Here is a 22,154-nt window from a genome sequence, read left to right as displayed (position 1 = left end):
GGCAAGCACGATGCAGAGCCTCTGTTCCTTGTACCTGTCATGTATCTTTCCACAGCTCATAGCCCCCAATAGCCAATTCATCCATAAAGGATTTGGAATACAATAATTTAGAGTGGGTCAGTCTAACTTTGGAAGCTGACTCCGCTGCCACTTTAAAATAAAAGGCTTCAGGTTCAGAAACGCTGAAATCAGTAAAATATGTAAATTTGTTCACTAGAGTTTTGGAGCTGCCTTCAATGGGTGCCGGAGAATGTTCCCATTGCGTATAATTAACAAAATTTCGAAACGTATTTGCTTTATGTAGGAAATGATTGCCATAATGTTGATAGCAAAACAACTCCCCGTAATTAGCTGTGACTAAATACAAATTTTCAACATCAAAAGAAGCATAATATTTCAAATCAGAAAAGAGTGCCTCTATGGCCTTGACGTCCCAATCATCAGAGCGGATGTTTTGTTTCACAACATCCCCTATAGAAACACGAAGTACATTGGGGACATTAATCACCTCTGTGGGACCATGAATTTGAAATTTAACAGCATCCCACACAATCCCATCCAACTCAGGCCAGGCAGTAATATTCACAAAAGTCTGGTCCCTTTTCATGATGTGCGAAGAGGAGTGGGGGGACAAAGTTCCCTTAATTAATCTAATTGCAGATCTTTCGGTGAGATAGTGTCCATTTACAAGACGAAAAAATACCACCACAAACCCAATGGACATAAACAAATAAATACTTATGAGTAACAGCCAAATGTAAGTCCAGGGGGGAACCAAAAAATGTCTTTTAAACCAAGCTGCAAAAATAGAAACTTTCGATGGGGGATTGGAAGTCAAAGAGTTAGTGTCAAATGAAAAACGTGTAAACCAGGCAACGACACATCTGTGGGATAAGTATACTCTGTATCTTCAGGTGGACCACCAGCCGGTGGTGGCAACAAAGGATCAGTAACTGTATGCATCTCGATGGCAATGTCAGGCCTGGTGTTAGCTGCCGGAGCCAAAACAAAATTTTTCAGCATCGCTGGACAAGAGACCGCTGGAGTCATACTAAGAAGAATCGGCCACTCGCTGTAGTTTGACATTGTCAATGGAGATGAACCTGTTATCCTTGCGACCAGGAAGTGGAGGTAAAATGACTGTTCTTGTACCCTGCACGCCAAGCAATGGTACTGGAGCATGATAAGAGGGGCCGAACTCCTTCTTGTTCTCCACGTTCTCGGGGACCAGGTCACCAACTCGAGGTAGCCAGCTGACTTCCGGAATCTGAAGCGCAGCATCAGTCGTGGAGGGCAAGTGTTCCTTTGCAAGACTGTCTCTGGTCTCTTGTAGATTCTGTAATACAGCACAGTGATCGTCTACGTCAAAGGGTGCGGCAGACGCCGCCATGTCTAGACCATCAAGGTCCGGAACAAACATCTTTATGCCAAAGAGCATTTCGTATGGGGTCTGCCCACCCAGAGACCTTCTAGGGAGGTTATTAAGTGCACGTTGTACGTTATACAGATGGGCTAACCAGTTCCTGCCAGTGCCTAAAACCCTAGCTGTCAGGGATTGCTTTAAGTCACGGTTCACTCGTTCCACAAAGCTATTGCCCTCGGCCGGTATGGAGACGAAAATTTGACTTGGACCCCCAAAGATCTCATGGCTTCTTTGTACGCCTTAGAGGCGAACGCAGGACCTTGATCTGAATGTAGGGTTCCACAAGCGAAAATTCCCACAAAGACACGCAAATCCCTGATGACAGTTCGAGCATCAGCCTTCCTTTGTGGCCATACCCAAAGAAAACGTGTGCACGAATCTAATGCAACTAAGATGTACTTATACACAGTATCAGAGGAGAAAGGACCGCAGTGATCTAAATAAACACACCCAAGTGGTTTATTAGATATGCACTACTGTGTTTGTGGTGGACGAGCAGCAGTCGAAGGTTTAATCTGCTGGCATATGTCACAATTAAGAACATAAGCTCAAGTCTGTTTATACAATCCGCGCCACCAGTAACGTTGTTGTAAGAGAGTAACAGTCGCAGAAACGCCGGCATGCGCAGAAGCCATGCCTTCGTGTGAAACTGTTATCAAGGAAAGTCTGCAGTCCGCGTTGGGAATCAATCTGTCACCAACGTCGTTAATTCTCACATAAGGAACTTTATCAGGACTTAAATGATAAGAGTATTTAGAAGGGAAACTTCTAGGGTAATTACTTCCCTTCTCCGTTGCAGCAATAGCTGCCAAGATGTCATCATCAATCTTACTTTTGGATCTTGTAACTGCTGCTACTAGATATGTTGCCACTGCTGTTTCTGCCACTTCGTCAGCCAAGCTGTTTCCGACCGCGTGGACACCAACACACTGGTGCCCAAGAGTATGAATTACATTCACGTGAGGCAGAGTCTGTTTAAGTTCTGCAACTCGAACCCAAAGCATTTTATGCTTGATTGTGCTACCTTTGGAATCTCGATATTCATTTTGAGACCAAAAGAATAAATTGTAGTTAAAAGACTGAACACAGTAAAATGAGTCACTCACTATAAGAGTTGTAACTCGTGGATCAGCAAACTCCAGTGCAAGCACAAGAGCACGTAGCTCTGCCAACTGGGCGGTAAAATCACCTAATGACTGCGTATGTACGACATCAGACTTGAATTCACCATTCACGAAAGCACCAGCCACAATTGCGCAGGCCCCTGGATAAGCATGCTTTGATACCGTCGCCGGTTGCGCTGAACCGTCTGTGTAAATAATACAATGGTACTCCTCAAGCGGGTGCAAAGACAGAGGAGCTGGATGAACGAATTCATACGGCAAATACTCCTGAGTCTGCAATGAGGCATTAAAGATGTAGGTGACATCTGGCGATGTCAAGGAAGTGGCCCATTGTATCCAACGTGGATGCAAAGCTTTAGAATTGGGTACACTGGCTTTCGTCACTGCCTCTAGAGCAGGATACGGTGTGACAACCAACATGCGCTTCCCTTGCGACAGCGCTCTCCTTCAGAATTGCCATCTGCACTGCAGTCAAAACGTTTTTGACAGAGGAAAAGCGCATTTCAGCCAAAGTGTACAGGTGTGATCTGTAAGCAATGGGGACTGTGTCGCCCTCATTGAACGTTAAGTACGTGAAACCAACTGCGCCAGGCACAATTCTTATCACCAGGTTAGTGTGGTTATCACGCGTCAGTAAGTATTTCAAAGCAAGAAGATCAGCTTGCAATGATTGCAAGACAGCCGAATGTTCTGGTAGCCAGCTCAATTTGGAAAAATTAGGTTGTATCGAGGCATATAGCGGCTTGATACGCTGGACATAATCGGGAATGTAAGTACGCCCGAAATTCAGAAAACCCAGCAAAGATTGTAGTTTTTTCAGTGTTGTCGGAGCACGCAAACATGCGCACTTCTCCAGGAAGTGAGGGGCTAATCCTCGACCTTCATTGTTGAGTTCATAGCCCAAAAACAACACTGTATACTCTGAAATGTGTGACTTTTCAAAGTTGAAATTGTAACCGAAGTCCGCAAACATGACAATGATGCGGTCAACTCGACACAGATGCGGCCATAATTCGTCGTCTGTGAGATAAATGTCATCAACATACGAGTACACATCAGGGTCAATGCCCTCTAACAGAGAGACTACACGTGCGGCAAAGATGCCAGGACTGTTTTTAGAGCCCATGGCTAATCTCTTAAACTGTTTTTGTTTGCGCCAGAGGTAAAGGCTGTCCATTGACTACTAATAGAGGACAGATTATGGCGGAAAAAGCCATTAGAGATGTCAAGTGTGGTCTTAAACCTTTTTCTCACGAGACTATCAACGAGGGCAGAACTGTGGGTATTTTGTACAGCACAAGTCCGACAATGAGAGTTCAAATGCGGATAATCCAAAACTAGGCGGTACGACCCATCAGGTTTAGTTACAGTGAATAGAGGATTATTCATGGGTGACACACAGGTTTCAATAACACCTTGATATTCCAATTGTTCAAGGATTTCTGCGACGTGAGATCTAGCTTCGCGGCGCATGGGATATTGGGGTTGTAGCTGGGGCATAGACCGTAAAGGAATCTCGTGGCTTGATGACAATTAATCCCACCCAACCTGAGTACAGTACAACGCCGGAGCAAGTACCTGAGCCCACTCTTCTGCAAAGTTCTGAGCCTGGTCCTTCGGCACAGTGTGTGCGAAAGATGGGAGGATTACCTCCTCCCCTCTAGGAGCGGCCAAAACGAAAGCTGGGGGCCAGTCCACCTCTGCTAATAGAATATCGTATGTAGAGGTCAGATTTTCCCCAAAAATCCCTTTTATGGTACGTTGTATGTCACCTTCTATTAAAAGGACTATGTCATATAGTCTGTCAGGGGGAGCCACTCTAGTTTCTGCAGTTTCTACAGTAATGAACGTGTAAGTTGCTGTCGCCTCCAGATATGGACGCAGTGCTTGCCGCACTACTGTGACCTCCGCTGCGCTGTCGAGCAGCGTTAGTGCCCATGTCAGGTTCCGAAGCTGCGATCGCACTATCTGTGGCATACCTCGCAGTTAGTGCAGCAACTTTCTTTTTCTGAAACGGGGGACGTTGACGTGCAAACTCGTCCTGCTTGCCTTTACCGTCAGGCTGACGGGGTTGCTCACGTCCTTGTTGGGCACCCCGACCTTTGCCACGTTCTCCGCCACCGGACTGCGAGGCCGATGTTTCCTGTGAAGAACGAGGAGAACGTTGTTCAGGAACCTGAAATCTATCAGGTGACCTAATTCTAGTTCGATCGCGCAAATCATATGTGCGCTCACTAGTCGCCTGTACAGGCGACGCGGGACGAGACCCCTGTTTCTGTTTCTGCTTTCCTTGTTTCTTAGATCTCCAACTTTGTTTAGGAAAAGCTGGACAATCGTCTTTGAAAGACGAACCCACCTTAGTTTGCTGTTGCACATCTACGGTTTGAACAGAAGGCTTAATCCCTAAACTACTGCGGCCTATGGTTCTATACGCCCCGCAATAATTTTAGGCAACTCTCGGGGTTTATCGACGTCGTCTACGAGGGCTAGATCATTCGCCACTTGAAAGTGAACCACATCTCCCTTGAGGTTACCAAGGATGAGAGTGGCAACCACGTCGAACACACCGACAAGCCTCATCCCCAACTCGACCGCCGCCTCCGGACCGTGTTGATCTTGAACAGGTTTGATCACGGAAGGCAGTACGGCCAGAGACGGGGTGCCGAAGCACTTTGAGTAGACCGCTGCAAAAACCTTACCCCAGTTCTCACAATCGGCCACTTCTGGGACTAAGTCTTTCTGAAAACTAATGGTGAGTATCCTGTGTTTCTCCACAGGAGTAGAGTGCGAAAATACTGCTTCCAGCTGGTCAAATTTCTCAGCAAGCCAATAAGGCAAATCATCCTTATTCTGGCGGCGCGTGCCCATTACCGAATTAACCATGACGGGACTAATAACAATCCAGGCCGGGCTAGCTGGCTGCCCCGCAACAACAGGTGCCCCTACCTGCACATTGCGTGAAACGTATTGCACGAAAGCCCGATGTACTGTAATCACGGCTGTATGGAGTTGACGTAACTCATCCACCGTAGCATGCAAATAACAAGGATGAGGTGTAAATCCGGCCAGTACTGGCCAAGTGGCCCCTGGAATGGACAAAGGGCCTATTTATTTTATTTTATAACACTTGTAAGGCGCACAGCTACCCACAAAGGGTTTCCCGGCGCCGGACCAGCAAAACACAAAACACAACTGGATAGAGAGCATTTAAAGCACTTATCTGTCGAACAACCAGGTTTTTACACTTTTTCTAAAATTCATATAGCTTTCCTCCTTGCGTATATGAATGGGTAATGTGTTCCACAGAGTTGGGCCCAAATAGGAAAATGATCTCCCGCCTATTCTAGCCCGTTTGAACCTCGGTACCACAAAGTTCGCAGCAGCGCAAGAACGAAGACTGCGATTGGGGAGGTAGGGCTTAGCAAGGTCCTGTAGGTATTTGGGGGCAGTGCCAGCTTTGATTTTAAATAGGTAGGTCAGGGTTTTGAAACGAATCCGGTTTTCAACCCTGAGCCAATGCAGGTCCCTAAGATGTTTGGTGATCCTAGCTGATCTAGGGATTCTGCAAAGCAGTCTGGCAGCAGCATTTTGCACCAGTTGCAGACGTCTTATTACTGCTTTGTTTGAGCCCAGGTACAAGATGTTACCGTAATCAAGCCGAGATGTCACTAAGGCATTGACTACGGTCTTCTGGGTAGTAGGTGGTAACATCCAGACAATTTTGCGAAGCCATTTAAGAATGGTAAAACATATGCCTGCCACTTTGTTGGCTTGCTGAGTCATAGATAGACTGTCATCTATGATGACCCCAAGGTTTCTGACCTGAGAGGCTGGAGGTGGAAGTTTACCTAATGACGATGGTCAATGGGGATCACTCCAGAGATCTTTACTATTCCCTAAGAGGAGGACCTCTGTTTTCTCCCCATTTAATTTAAGTTGATTAGCTGACATCCAACTAAAAATTTCCTGAAGGCCTATTTTTAATGCAGATGGAGCAGATGAGTCAGATTTGGAAAGTGAAAACAGGATTTGAGAATCATCTGCATAAGTCATTAAAATAAGACCAAAATTTTCTGCAAGATTGGCCAATGGTCGTAGGTACAAATTAAAAAACAAAGGGCTCAGGATCGATCCCTGTGGCACACCATGAGGAGAGTGGAATACCTCAGAGCATGCCTCCGAAGAGGAGATCTGGAAAGTGCGGAGGGATAAGTATGATCTAATCCACTCCAGTGCTTTGCCTTCGACACCATTCTCCCCCAACCTGTCAAGCAGTATGGAGTGAGAAATGGTGTCGAAGGCCGCACTTAGATCCAACAAGACCAATGCTACCGTTTGGCCATCATCCATGAGCTCCCTGATCTTTTCTGTGACCCCGAGCAGGGCCGTCTCGGTGGAATAACCACTCCTAAACCCAGATTGGGACGAATGAAGAAGCTCGTTATTTTCCACATAGGTTGAAAGTGCCTTATGGATGTGCCTCTCCAAAATTTTTGAAAAGGCAGGCAGTAATGAAATTGGACGATAATTGGCCAATATCATAGGGTCTGCGGCCGGCTTTTTAAGTAGAGGACTGACCATAGCATGTTTCCATAGAGCAGGAACTATGGCCTGCTCAATGGAGGCGTTCAGTATCTCAGCTATGGAGATCATGGCAGAGTCCTCTAATTTACTTAAGATACTGATAGGAATAGGGTCACGTGGGGAACCCGATTTGATCGATTTTAATAATTCCTTCAGTGTATCCAGATTAATGGGAGGCCAGGCTTCAAGATGACAATTTCCTCTGGGGACTTGGGGGATGTTATATTGTTTATGTGTGATCGTGCTGTCCCTTTTGATATTAGAGACAATGTTCTCAATCTTATCGGTGAAAAACGAAGCCAAGTCCTGGCACTGCTGGGTATTGAGAGGGATAGGTTCCGCTCTTGAATTCTCACCAGCCAGCTCTTTTACAGTATTGAAGAGAGTCTGGGATTTATTTACGGCCATGTTAATGCTAGTAGTAACATAGCATGCTTTAGCTTTCATGCATGCTGAATGATAGCTATTTCTGGCCTTTCGGTAAACTTCTTTTTGATGGAGTTCATAGTTTTTACGCCACTGCCTCTCCAGGGTCTTACATGTGGATTTTTCTTTCTTAAGAGCTTCTGTGTACCAGGGGGCGGGAGAGCGATGTGTTTTTCCTTTGCAACGGCATAGGGGCAGGCAGGTATCCGCTGCACCATTTAACCATGTTTGTGTAGCCTCTGCTATGCTTTCCATCTCTCCATCTAAGCATGGGTGATCTTTCCTCAAAGCATTGTTGAGATCCTCCAAATTTAGAGATTTCCAATTTCTCCTAAAAGATTCTGAAAGAGTCGTAACAGGACATTTGGTAGGTTTAAGTGAGATAGCGAAACGTAATAGGAAATGATCTGACCAGAGAACAGGAGTAGTGTTAAGCCATGAGAGTTCTTTCATATTTGATATAATAGGGTCTAACAAATGTCCAGCTTTGTGAGTTGGACCCCTATTACGTAAAGTCATATCTAAAACCATAAAGTCGTCTATTAAGTTTTTGCAGGTCTTGTTGTTGTCATCTTCTAAATGAAGATTCAAATCTCCAAGTACAGTAAAGTTTTGAGCATTTAGATGTTGGGGTAGGATAAAGTTTACCAAATTATCTGACCAAGAGGGATTATTTACTGGCGGTCGATAGATCAGTACGCCAGAGAAGGTAAAATTGGGACTGAGGGTAATTTTAAATGATGCCGCTTCGCAGTTAGGAATGTCTGCAGGTTCAAAGTTGCACACAAAATCTCTACTGTGAATAATGGCAATACCCGCTCCTGTTTGGCCTACCCGATCCCTCCTTACAATAGCATAGCTCGGGGGGAGGGCAGTTGCAACGTCTGGACCTGATCCGTCATGAAGCCAAGTCTCGGTTAAGAATATGGCAATGGGCTTTTTTTCCATTAAAAGATGAAAAATATCTAATTTGTGTTGTGGTAGTGAACGACAGTTTACCAAGTAGAATATGAAATTGTTAGGACTCTCTCCCTGCTGGTAAGGTTTGATAACAGTACCCTGGGGGGTTTCAGAATAGGGCTGATAGTTAGTCAAAGAAAGGGTACATTCAGGGCATGTTTGTAAGCCAGCTAATAACGGGTTAAGGGTTATGCAGTTATCATGGTTATTGGGGCGTAACGCCCTAAGTTTGGCACCTGTTAACATACCGGATAGTGAAGGAGCAGAGTATTGTGCCCTATGTCCCGGCTTGGCCCGGACGGGCACAGACGGGCTGACTCTGGCTGGACTCCGGCGAAGACGAGGCGCGTCCGCTATCGCGGAGAAGACTGTTTCTTTTTATCACTGAGCCCGGAGCGCTCTCACCGCTCTGTCCCGTCCTAAGATGGCCGCCACTAAATCCCTGGTGCTCGGTGCCTTGCCCTGAATCGGCAGGTATCGAGCGCGTGTGTGCTGGAGAAAATGCGGGTAAGTAACAAGTGTGCTGACTGCAAATTACTAAGTTTAAAAACACAAGTATTACAAATTAACACAATCCAGTTATTAAAACGTTTTTGTTCGATTAAAATCGGCTTTCAATTGTCCTCTAGCGCAATGATTGAGCAGTAAGGTAACACACTGCCCGAGTGCTCGCTAATCCGCAAAACACTGTCTGAGGGCTCCTTTTATCACTGAGCCTAGAGCGCTCTCACCGCTCTGTCCCGCCCTAAGATGGCCGCCACTAAATCCCTGGTGCTCGGTGCCTTGCCCTGAATCGGCAGGTATCGAGCGCGTGTGTGCTGGAGAAAATGCGGGTAAGTAACAAGTGTGCTGACTGCAAATTACTAAGTTTAAAAACACAAGTATTACAAATTAACACAATCCAGTTATTAAAACGTTTTTGTTCGATTAAAATCGGCTTTCAATTGTCCTCTAGCGCAATGATTGAGCAGTAAGGTAACACACTGCCCGAGTGCTCGCCTAAACGAACCGGTGTAACCGTGTGGGGGAGGGCGCCATTAAACCAAATACGATGCTGCCAAGCCGAAATAGGAATCTCCTGCGTCCTATATGTCGTATAATTCGCTGGGACCTGTGTAGGAGTATAGGAGTGAAACGTACTATCGTCCGCATTCACCGCCGGCATAGTAACCCAAGAGTAAAACAACTCATAGGGATATGATGCATCGGCACTCACCACAAAGATAACAGACATCTCATCGTCAGGCACCCCAAACTGCGTCAAATGATGCCGGAGGGGTGCGCGGCTATGCGCCGCAATAGCGACTTCAGCCATAAGGACACAGAGAAGAAGAGCAATCTATTATAACAGGCACAGAGATTAGAGAAAGATATGATTCTGTTAGGATGATTGCAGGAGTGGACAGAGAGTGATAGTTTGATTGTGGCACTGCATGAATACTACCTGGCTTATTGCAAGGATGAATCAGTACTCTGCTTGAGGTTATGGGCCTCTATACATTGTGCACATTAGACTGTAGCACTGCTTGTCTTAATGCTTGAATCGCTGTACATGTGTATGGATAGTGACTGGATACTTACACTGCTGGTACTTCACTGCAGAGAGACTTTATAAATGCTTGTGTGTTGGCACAGAGATTAGATAAGGACATCCTTCTGACAGTATGATTGCAGGAGTGGACAGAGACTGACAGTCTGATTGGGGCACCAAATGAATACTATCTGCTTTATAGCAAGGGTGAATCAGTACTCTGCTGGGGGTTAGAAGCCTGCATAGCTTGCGCACATTTGATTGTAGACTGCGTGTCTTAATACCGGAGTCATTCTACAAGTGCATGTATAGTAACTGCAAAATTACACTGCTGGTAGTTGACTGCAGAGAAAGTGTATAAGTGCTCTTGTGTTGGCACAGAGATTAGATAAGGACATGGTTCTGTCAGTATGATTGCAGGAGTGGATAGAGACTGACAGTCTGATTGGGGCACTACATGAATACTACCTGGCTTATTCCAAGGGTGAATGAGTACCCTGCTAGGGGTTAAGGGTCTGCATACATTGCGCACATTTCACTGTAGTACTATGTGTCTTAATGTGTGACGCATTCTACAGGTGTATGGACACTGACTAGATAGTGAGAGTGCTAGTAGTTGTCAGGAGGGTGAGTTTTTAAGTGCTTGTGTGTTGGCACAGCGATTAGATAAGGAAATGCTTCTGTCAGGATAATTGCAGGAGTGGACAGAGACTGATAGGCTGATTGGGGCACTACATGAATACTACCAGGCTTATTGCAAGGTTGAATCAGTAGTCTGCTGGGGGTTACAGGCCTGCATACATTGCGCACATTTCACAGTAGCACTATGTGTCTTAATGCTTGAGGCATTCTATAAGTGTATGCACAGTGACTAGATAGTGAGAGTGCTGGTAGTTGACAGGAAGGTAAGTTTTTAAGTGCTTGTGTGTTGGCACAGCGATTAGATAAGGACATGCTTCTGTCAGGATAATTGCAGGAGTGGACAGAGACTGTTAGGCTGATTGGGGCACTGCATGAATACTACCTGGCTTATTGCAAGGGTAAATCAGTACTCTGCTGGAGTTACGGGCCTACATAGATTGTGCACATTTGACTGTAGCACCACTTGTCTTAATGCCGGAGTTATTCTACAAGTGCATAAATACTGAGGGAATAGTTAGAGTAGTGGTAGTTGATAGCAGATAGACTTTATAAGTGCTTGTGTGTTGCCACAGAAATTAGATAAGAACATGTTTGTATCAGGATGATTAGAGGAGTGGACAGAGAATGACAGGTTGATTGGGGCACTACATGAATACTATCTGGCTTATTGAAAGAGTGATTCAGTAGTCTGCTTGAGGTTACGAGCCTGCATAGATTGCGTACATTTGACTGTAGCACTGCTTGTCTTGATGCCTGAGTCGCTGTACAAGTGCATGGATAGTGACTGAATACTTACACTGTTGGTAGTTGACTGCAGGGAGAGTTTATAACTGCATGTGTGTTGACACAGAGATTCGATAAGGATATGCTTCTGTCAGGATGATTGCAGCAGTGAACAGAGAATGACAGTCTGATTAGGGCACCAAATGAACACTACCTGCCTTATAGCAAGGATGAATCACTACTGTGCTGGGTGTTAGGGATCTGCATACATTGTGCACATCTGACTGAAGCACTTTGTGTCTTAACAACTGAGTCATTGTGTAAATTTAGAATTAGGATCTGTAAAAGAGAAGAAAAAATACAGTTATAAAATATAATCTTATAATTTTTACAACACAATATAATTTTACCTTTATATAAATTATTTAGTTTGCCTTTTTTGCTGTTGTCAGAATATATTGAATTTCACTATTAATAGTGATTTCAATGTTACTCATCACATAACAGCGGGCAAAAAAACCAACCATCAATAAGATTGTTTAAAAAAAAAATCTATGTCAAAAATATTTTAAACATAGTCAACTATCTCTGCACATTGCATATAAATAACATCCTCAATAATATAGTATATAATGCAACTCTTGTATATATAAAATGCTTCTTTCTAAGAGAATTTTGTCAATATATCAAAGAAGATAAACAATAATTCAATCAACAATAGCTTTATAATGTCCATATACTCTAAATGATGTCATTTAAAATATTTGCTGACAGATTATCTCTGAAAAAATGCTTAATTTATAGTAATATCTATCCTGTAGCCAAAATGATATTCCTGAAATCCTTCATACTGAAATTGTCCACAGTATTGGTATTAATACATATTAACTTATTCCCAATAGGCCGAATTATCTTCTTAAAACTTTGGCTTTGAAAATATTAGGTATGAATTTGGTAATTCCCTAGGCAAACGATATTTAAACACCAAATGAGCATCATTACAATATGTCCATCCTTTATTGCATTTTAAATAGACTGTGTAATGTCCAGATGTTGTAGAAGGTCCATCGTGGAAAATAATTGCTACAGCTACAAACGTTCTTCCTGATATTGATAGTTGACTTGCTACAACATTTTTAATTAAAGTATCCAATTTTCTTCCATCAGCTGTACAACGTTGTATCATTAAAATTATATGTTGCCCAAATCTTTCTATAAATAATGTTGATAACATTTCTGATTTGCATTGGCTACACTCCATGTTTTTATTTGCTGCTTTAACTAATTTGTTGAAAGACACTGTTTTACAGTCTGGTATTGTCAAATATATGAATCTCTCAGTGTCTATGTTAGTGGTAGAAGTAAATCTACAATTTTCACATTCATGTTGCCATTTATAACAAAGTTCAAATAGATTTTCAAGTTCTATTCCTTCATCTTCCAATACTGCAAGCATATATATTAGAAATTCCTGAGCATTTTGTTGGACATTCTGTGAAAATTGTGTAGAACCACTACATATATCCAGAAGATTCAGAATATCAGAAACATTTTGGATTTGACTTTTATCAGTTTTCAATTTTTCAAATATAGAATGCAACAAAGAACAAAACCGTTTTTCTCTATGCTCCATAATTTGCTGTTGCAGATATTCTAAAGCAAATACAACATTTACCACTACATTTGCATAGCAGTTGATACCTGAACTATTTTCTAATTGATATCCAACAATCTCTTCAATAGTCTCCTTGTCCTTTTTGCTTGGAATCTCAACATTATCTTGATTTTGTTTCTTCTCTTTAACTTCACTACAGATATTCTCATATCTCCGTTTTCGACCAACCACACGCTTTTCATATACAGGATATTCACCTAAATTGAGAGCATATAGTCTTTTTAAACGATTATACTCTCTTACACAATTTGAATCTGCACTAATCTTTCTCTCATCAAAATCAATCAAATACAATCCAGATAAAGTTCTGACTCGGGACAAAGCAACATATGCCATACCCTCTTTAAATACAGTACTCCCAATGTTTACCAAAGCACTGTCTACACTTAAACCTTGAGATTTATGAATAGTCACCGCATATGCCAAAGAAAGAGGAAACTGTCTCCTACGAACATACAAATCTTTAACTAGCAAAAAAGGAGCAGAACAACGACCAATTTTCTTTACTTCTTCAATCTGATCAAATTTGATTTTCAAAGATTCAATCCCAGCTCTTTTTTGATAATTAACAAATTCAACCACTTTTCCCATTGTTCCATTTACTAAACTTTTTTCCACATTCAAATTACGCCGTAAAATGACCCGAAAGTTTACACATACATATATTTTTTTTTTCTAAACCAGCAGTTTTAGACATCGATTTTTCCAAATTGTCCAAATTTGTTTGTAATTTTTCTGTTAAAATAATAGTAACTCCTTCATGCTCTATTTTATCAATCGCTTCCATTTTTATTATTGGTTCATTTTCAAGCTTTAAAAGTTCTTCATTGAATGTAGAACACTCTCGCAGTGTTGGCATTAGGCAGATTGCTGATTTTTTTTCTGCAATTTTCTTGCATATTTTTTCAGGAACTATATTTTCATTTGCAAACAAGGTAGTAAGTAGCGGACTTTCCAAAGCTTGTTTGCCATGTTCTGTCAATACTCCAATTCTTATATCTTGAAGAATAGTTCCATAATCTATATCATTTGCCTGCCGCATATGTTTTTTTTTTTTTTTTTTTTTTTAAAGATTTTATTGTGCATAAAAGGGTTACAAGCACGGGCCTACAACCACCAGGGTCGGCCGCTAGTAGTCAAAGCGTTCCAGCATATCAGAAAACAATGGCTAGCCCACAGGGGCTCCGCACTATCACAGTAAATCAGACTGCACATAAAGGAAATCAGAATACACACTTTTAGTATAAATAACAACAAAAAAACAAAAAATGAAAAATACAAAAATACAACAAACAAGGCGAAACGACTCTGCCGCATATTTTTTATAAGTTCTTTGTATTCAAAATATGACCAAATGTTAATGTTTCCAATGCTTCCCAACGACTTTCTGGTGTCTTCATGCAGAAGTGTCTTAAATACTGGTTGTCCTTTTACAGGAGTAAGTTGAAGTAGATCACCAAAAACTATGACAAGGTTTTCCTCCAAATAACATATCGTAGTCTGTTTTTAAAATTTGCTGCATTATTAAATGCACAAAGGCAAGCATTAAGTTTGAGACCATGCTCACCTCATCAATAATTATAAGTATCATTTTCTGAAGCACTCTTGAAACTTCATAACAAGCTTCTCCAGATAGCTTGTGATATTCCGATTTATTTTTATGCTCTACAGGTAGCATTAGTAAACGATGCAATGTAATTCCTTTAATGTTGTGTGCTGCCAACCCAGTTGGAGCAGTTACAACACAAGGCAAATCTGAGCCCGTTGTTTTCTGTAGATAAGCGGTCAAAACTTTAATTAGGAAACTTTTTCCTGTACCAGCTTGACCACTGACATACATTCGGATAGGTTGAAATGATGTGCATGTGCATTCTTTCTTTTCATGAAGAAAACCATGGTCGATCTGTTGTTTCACTTGCTGGTATATTTCTTTCTGTTCAATATTTAGTTGTTCTTCCAAGATTCCCAAGTCCATCATATCTTCTTGAGCTTGATGCATTGCTGTTTCCACTTCACTCATGGCGATGGCTGCTTCATTTTCAAGAATTGGTTCTCCTAGAGGATCCTGACTCAGTGGTGCAGAACTTGGACTATCTTGAGAACTGTCTCTTGCAATCTCAGCTGCAATAGTAGCTTCTTGATCGATTTCTTCATTTAACATTTTGAGATAATTTGTAAAAACTGGGCATTCAATGCTATCTTTACATGCATTGAAAGAATCTTCATAGCACTCAAAATCTCCAAGTAATTCCAGTTCCGTACGCCAAGGTTTGAAGAGTTGTAAAAGTGCTAAATAGTAAAATTCTCTTTTATCAGGAGTATCACAGCTCAGTTTTCTATGATTAATGAGATTTCCTTTAGTATGTTTCACCAAACATCCTTCTGAACCAATCACTGCATATTTTCCTTCATTTATATTCTCTGTAGCATTTCTCTTAAAACTGTAATATTGCAGTACTTTGTAGAGACATATGTTCTCAAGATGTCGGGCCCGATTCACAGAACTAACTTAAGACACAATCCTAAACTTACTACTTTTGGTATTCACAGAAGTTAGGATTTTGTCTTAAGTTTGTCTTAAGACAGTCTTAAGACAGACTTAAGACAGTCTTAAGACAGACTTAAGACTAACTTAAGTTAGGATTTTGTCTTAAGTTTGTCTTAAGTCTGTCTTAAGTCTGTCTTAAGTCTGTCTTAAGACTGTCTTAAGTCTGTCTTAAGTCTGTCTTAAGACTGTCTTAAGTCTGTCTTAGGACTGTCTTAAGTCTGTCTTAAGACTGTCTTAAGTCTGTCTTAAGACTGTCTTAAGTCTGTCTTAAGTTTGTCTTCAGACAAATTTAAGACAAAATCCTAACTTCTGTGAATACCAAAAGTAGTAAGTTTAGGATTTTGTCTTAAGTTAGTTCTGTGAATCGGCCTGAGGACTTCTATTTGGATAGTATGTATCCAACATGTTTGTTTTGACTAGATCTGTGTTTTCTGGTTCATTTAATGCTAAATATTCAATTTCATGAATAGATTTAAGTTCTCAATTTCGCGTTGCAGAAAGACCTAGACTAACCCAAACAATTCCTCTTGACTTTGAATATAAACTTACAGACGATAACCGATCCGAACATTCGTACGATCCAATTTCTCGATGTGGCAGCATCTTCAAACTGAAGCTGTACTATTTCCTACTGAGAGTCTTCTCGTGGGAAATTTCTTCCCTCATTTCTTTCAACTCCGTCTTTTCTGATTTTGTTATGTATGATGTTAAATATCGAGCCACAGCAATGGAATTATCCGCAACATTCTGGATATCTATATTAGCATTCCACATTGACAGAGTAACTGGATTATAATCATTTATATACTTTGATTCTTCACAAATTGTATGTATTTTTTGGAGATTTTCTAGTGATGATATGTCTCACCGCTGACATGAAACTGTTCACTCTTCCTTTGGATATTACTGGACGTGGAAATCCAAAACGACATTTGGTATAAAACTTTTCCTTCGACTTGTATTTCCGTCGACAGTATTTCCCACATCGATGACTTTGGAATGGTAACACTTGTTGCCTTAAGGTATTTTCTTCTGTTCTTTTAGGTATAGAACATGTAACATAACCTTCAATAAAAGCTAAAACAGTGTCATCCAAATCAGTTCAAAATTTGGGTGCATCCTTGAACCATAGAAGCATGTGCATATGAGGAGCACCTCTAGCTTGATACTCCTTTCTCCAAAAGAAATCAATAACTTCTCCAAGAGGAGGATTCTTTTTGTTGCAGATAAAAGACATCATAGCTTCAAACCTATGATTGAAATATCTGCATACATTTACAGGATCCAAAGAACACAATTCTCCAGGAGTCTTGAATTCGATGGGGCAGATTTATGAGGCCCGTTGCGCCATCGGAACGTCACTTTTTGTGACGTTCCGTGGCGCAGAAGCCTGCGTGATCTTTATCAGGCAGCACTGAGCCACTTTTTTTGGCTTAATGCTGCCTCATAAATATCAGTCCCTTTAACGCAGTTTTCTGCGTTAAAGGGGCGTGCAATGGGTGTTGCTGGGGGCGTTCCCAGCAACATCCATGGCCTTTTGACACTGCCCCAGATTTACGAGAAATCGTAAATCTGAGGCAGCGCCAAAAGCTTACGCCTCCCCAGGGGAGGCGTAAGGGAGGCGCAACGGGGAGAAATATCTTTATTTCTCCTCGTTTTTCCTTTTTCTGTGTGTGCTGCATTCTGCAGCACCCATACAAAGAGGAAAAACCTCTTGTGATTATTTTTGTACAGAAAGGTTTCCCTTCCTCTACAAAAATATTCATCCCCGCAACGCAGGCACCCTTGCACCATGGTGCAGAGGTGCCTGCGTTGGCGCAGGCAGCCCATTGTGCGCCGGCGCAGGGGAAAAGGACAGGAATGCGCCGCATTTCATAGATACGGCGCATCCCTGCTCTTTTCTTTTGCCGTAGGGAAGCGCAGCAGGAAGGCCTGCTGCGCTTCCCTATGGCAAAACCTCATAAATCTGCCCCACTGTTTTTAATGTTTGAATTTGCTTCTCGAAGAAATTGAAGTAAATCATCCCATGCGTATTCAGCACAGCTTAGTGTAACAATCCACGTTGGAGTTCCTAAATTCCTTAGCATGCATTTAAGTTCTCCATGACAACGATACCAATACTCATTAGTACCGCGCTGACATGCCATCAAATTAATCAGTTGAGATTCCAAATGATCATCTCTCTGATGTACTTTTTCCATAAATTCCTTTGCAGAAACATTTCGAAGATGTACTCCTGTTTTTAATATATGGTTGACTGCATATGAAAGTCCAGACAAGTCACTATCAAACAAAAGATTAAATATATATGGGATACATTGTCGAAATCTAGGATCTTCTTCATACAATCTTGTTGTCCGATATTCTGATGCAGGAATCTGTATTGATCGTTCGTCATATCGTCCACCTTTTTCAGTTGGGAACAGCTGGGGAAAACAACGAGCTTTCAAACTCTTTTCCCAAACACTCAAGGGATTCCCCTTCGCTTTCTTCATTTGGAATAATTCAATAGTGTTCCCCAACACTTCTTTAGAATGTAAACGATGTACACTATCATGTACATACATTTCTTCACTTTTGGATATGTCCACTTTCTCAATTTGACCACTTGACATTTCACTATCATCCCCTAAAAGAATTTATTCTTCTTCCACACACACATTTTTGTAGTATTCATTATTCTTTATAAGATACAATGTTGCCCTTTGCACTTTCCTGACATCCACTAATTCCTGCCAGATTTTCTTACTCTCAGTAGGAACACCATTCACAAGAATAATTAAGGGTTCACTTTCTTCTTTATCTACACCAATAGTTTCAATATTTTTCTTTAAATCTAGAGGTAAATATGCAACTTTTCCTTTTAATCCTCTCTGTAAATCTGTGGGAGGCAATTTACCTGTTTTAGGCTCCATATAAACAATAGCCTGAAACGGGTGCACAGACTGAATTAGAATACACTCATTCGTGTTTAAATCCATCAGTTCTTGAGGAATAGGTAGCAACTCCAGATCATTGTGGACAGCTCTTCCTGGCATTTTATTATCATCTAATTTATTATAACAATATTTACAAATATGTTGATTAGTACCCAAATCAAAGCAATCCTCTACCAACAAATAAGTTGCAAATTCCTTCCACTTATCATTATTTTCTTTTTCACTTTTTAAATACAGATCAACAGTCCATGTCTGATTCTTATAGTGAGTTTGTCGACAACAAATACAAGTATAATTTGGCCTTTCACACAAATTTACCTTAAACTTTGTCATTTCTTCTTCAAATTTCTCTATACTAATCTTTTCCACGCTTTCTTCAATGCCTACTTCTATCAATGTCTCACTTTGTCTACTCTCTTCTTCAGGACCAAAGTAACTAAACTCTTATTTCATCACAAACTTTTTTTTACATCTGATACTGACCCATGCACAAGCGCACTGTTTAATTAATTTAAAAATATTGCTGGACTTTTTGCGTAATACAATTTTCTGACTAACTTCTGCATTTGAGAATGATGTACTGCTAACATTCTAAAATGATGAAAAACACTTTGACATACTTTTCTAGAAAGACAAGCCAAAGAATGACCTTGCAAACCAGTATTTTTTCTCACTCTGCAAGGATCTAGTCCTTGCAACATCTTAATCTTTTGTTTAAGACTTTTTTTTTACTGTACTCTCGTAAGAAATTCCTAAAAATATCAATGGATTCCTGACGTATACTGCATATACTACTACAATCCCAAGTATACACTGGGGCTTTAGTACGTCTCCTAGAACTTCATCAGCTACCACTTCTTCTACATTCTAGGAACCATCTTTTCTTTTTCAATTGGACAACCGTTTTTAACCTCATAAGCACGACCAGTGGTATCAACTGCATGCAATAAACTATTGGTTTGAAAATAGCTCTCTTCATTAAAAAAGGCTCTGAACTTGAACTGTGTTTCCATTCACCCAAAAAAACATCACAAAAGTTAGTTCTGTTAATTACTCTCTTCCTTTTACTTTTGGCCTTCATAAAACGTATTGGTTTATCTAATGATCGAATTATATTTAATACTACAATTAATAATTTCCTTTTTAATTCAAAAGCCTTTTCAACAATAGTTTCAATCTGTTTTTTCTTTTTATAAAATGCGGATTTTCTTTTATATTTCTTCACATCGTTCAACAAATTAAAGACAACTCTATTATAAAACATTCTTTTCCTTATTTCAGTATATTGATTCTTTCTCCTTTTACCATATATTTTTTCTTGAAAACTTAATTTCCCATTCATTTCTCCTTTTTTCTTGTTATTGTTCTTTCTTCTTAAGGCATTGCTTCTACTTTTCACTCTATGCACACTGTTTCCAGCCTTTGAAAGTTTTTTTAATAAACTCTTTTGTTCTCTTACCGGAAGACTTTTTCTTTTTTTCCACATGTTGTAGTTCCTCTAATTTTTTCTGTTGTGTTTCCATAAAATAATATTCCTTTCTTTGTTGTTTCTTCTTTTGTGTTATTCTAGTCATTGTAAGTTTTTTTATTGAAGATGAGCAATATCTGTTTAAAAAAAAAAATATATATAATTTTATTAAAACAAAATTAATAAAATATATTATTGTAATACTAAACAAAGACATTGTATCTAAAAATCATTTAATTGTTTTCTTTTAAAATCACTATCCATTTATTGCAAGACACAGGTGCTAACTGGGTAATTGCAGAACTGAATAACTAGTATTTAAGTGTTTAGAGGAGTGGATCAATACTGTATAGATGATTGTAATACTACATGTATTAGTTTCTGGGTTATTATATGAGCACATAGATACTGACTGGATCATTTGAGTTCTGCAATGAAAGAGAATGGTGAATTTTTAAAGCTTTGTGTTTCTGCACAGTGATTAGTTAAGAACATGATTCTGTGTGGATGATTGCAGGAGTGGACACAAAGTGAGAGTCTGATTGTGGCACTAAATAAATACTGCCTGGCTTATTTTAAGGGTGAATCAGTAGTCTGCGGGGGTGAGAGGCCTGCATACATTGTGCACATTTGACTGTACCACCGCTTATCTTAATGATAGAGTCATTCTACAAATACATGGATAGTGACTGGATAGTTACACTGCTGGTAGTTGACAACAGAGAGACTTTCTAACTGCTTGTGTGTTGGCACAGAGATTAGATAAGGACATGCTTCTGTCAGGATAATTGCAGGAGTGGACAGAGACTAATAGGCTGATTAGGGCACTGCATGAATACTACCTGATTTATTACAAGGGTGAATCAGTAGTCTGCTGGAGGTTACAGGCCTGCATACATTGCACACATTTCACAGTAGCACTATGTGTCTTAATGCCTGCGCCTTTCTACAGGTGTATGCACAGTGACTAGATAGTGAGAGGGCTGGTAGTTGACAGAAGGGTGAGTTTTAAGTGCTTGTGTGTTGGCACAGAAATTAGATAAGGACATGCTTCTGTCAAGATCATTGCAGGAGTGGGCAGAGAGTGACAGTCTGATTGGGGCACAGCATGAATACTACCTGGCTTATTCCAAGGGTGCATCAGTAGTCTGCTGGGGGTTAGAGGCCTGCATATATTGTGAACATTTCAGTGTACCACTGCTTGTCTTAATGCCTGAGTCGTTCTACAAGTGCATGAATACGGAGAGGATAGTTAAAGTGGTGGTAGTTGACAGCAGGGAGAGTTTATAAGTGCTTGTGTGTTGGCACAGCGATTAGATAAGGACATGCTTCTGTCAGGATAATTGCAGGAGTGGACAGAGACTGACAGGCTGATTGGGGCACTGCATGAATACTACCTGGCTTATTGCAAGGATGAATCAGTAGTCTGCTGGGGGTTACAGGCCTGCATACATTGCGCATATTTCACTGTACACTATGTGTCTTAATGCCTGAAGCATTCTACAGGTGTATGCACAGTGACTAGATAGTAAGAGTGGTGTTAGTTGACAGGAGGGTGAGTTTTTAATTGCTTGTGTGTTGGCACAGAAGTTAGATAAGGACATGTTACTGTCAGCATTATTGCAGAAGTGGACAGAGGGTGACAGTCTGATTGGGGCACTGCATGAAGTGTGCTGGTGGTTAGAGGCCTGCATAGTTTGCGCACATTTGACTGTAGCACTGCTTGTCTTAATTCCCGAGTCACTCTACAAGTGCATGGATAGTGACTGAAAAGTTACACTGCTTGTCATTGACTGCAGGGAGAGTTTATAAGTGCTTGTATGTTGGTACAGACATTAGATAAGGATATGATTCTGTAAGCATGATTGCAGGAGTGGACAAAGAGTGATAGGCTGATTGGGGCACTACATGAATACTACCTGGCTTATTGCAAGGGTGAATCAGTAGTCTACTGGGGGTAACAGGCCTGCATACATTGCGCACATTTCACTGTACACTATGTGTCTTAATGCCTGAAGCATTCTATAGGTATATGGACAGTGACTAGATAGTGAGAGCGCTGGTAGTTGACAGGAGGGTGAGTTTTTAAGTGCTTGTGTGTTGGCACAGAA

Source organism: Triturus cristatus, chromosome 2_2, assembly GCF_964204655.1.
Source record: "Triturus cristatus chromosome 2_2, aTriCri1.1, whole genome shotgun sequence".
Lineage (NCBI taxonomy): Eukaryota > Metazoa > Chordata > Amphibia > Caudata > Salamandridae > Triturus > Triturus cristatus.
The sequence above is the reverse complement of the archived record's forward strand: the minus strand, read 5'-3'. Positions refer to the sequence as shown.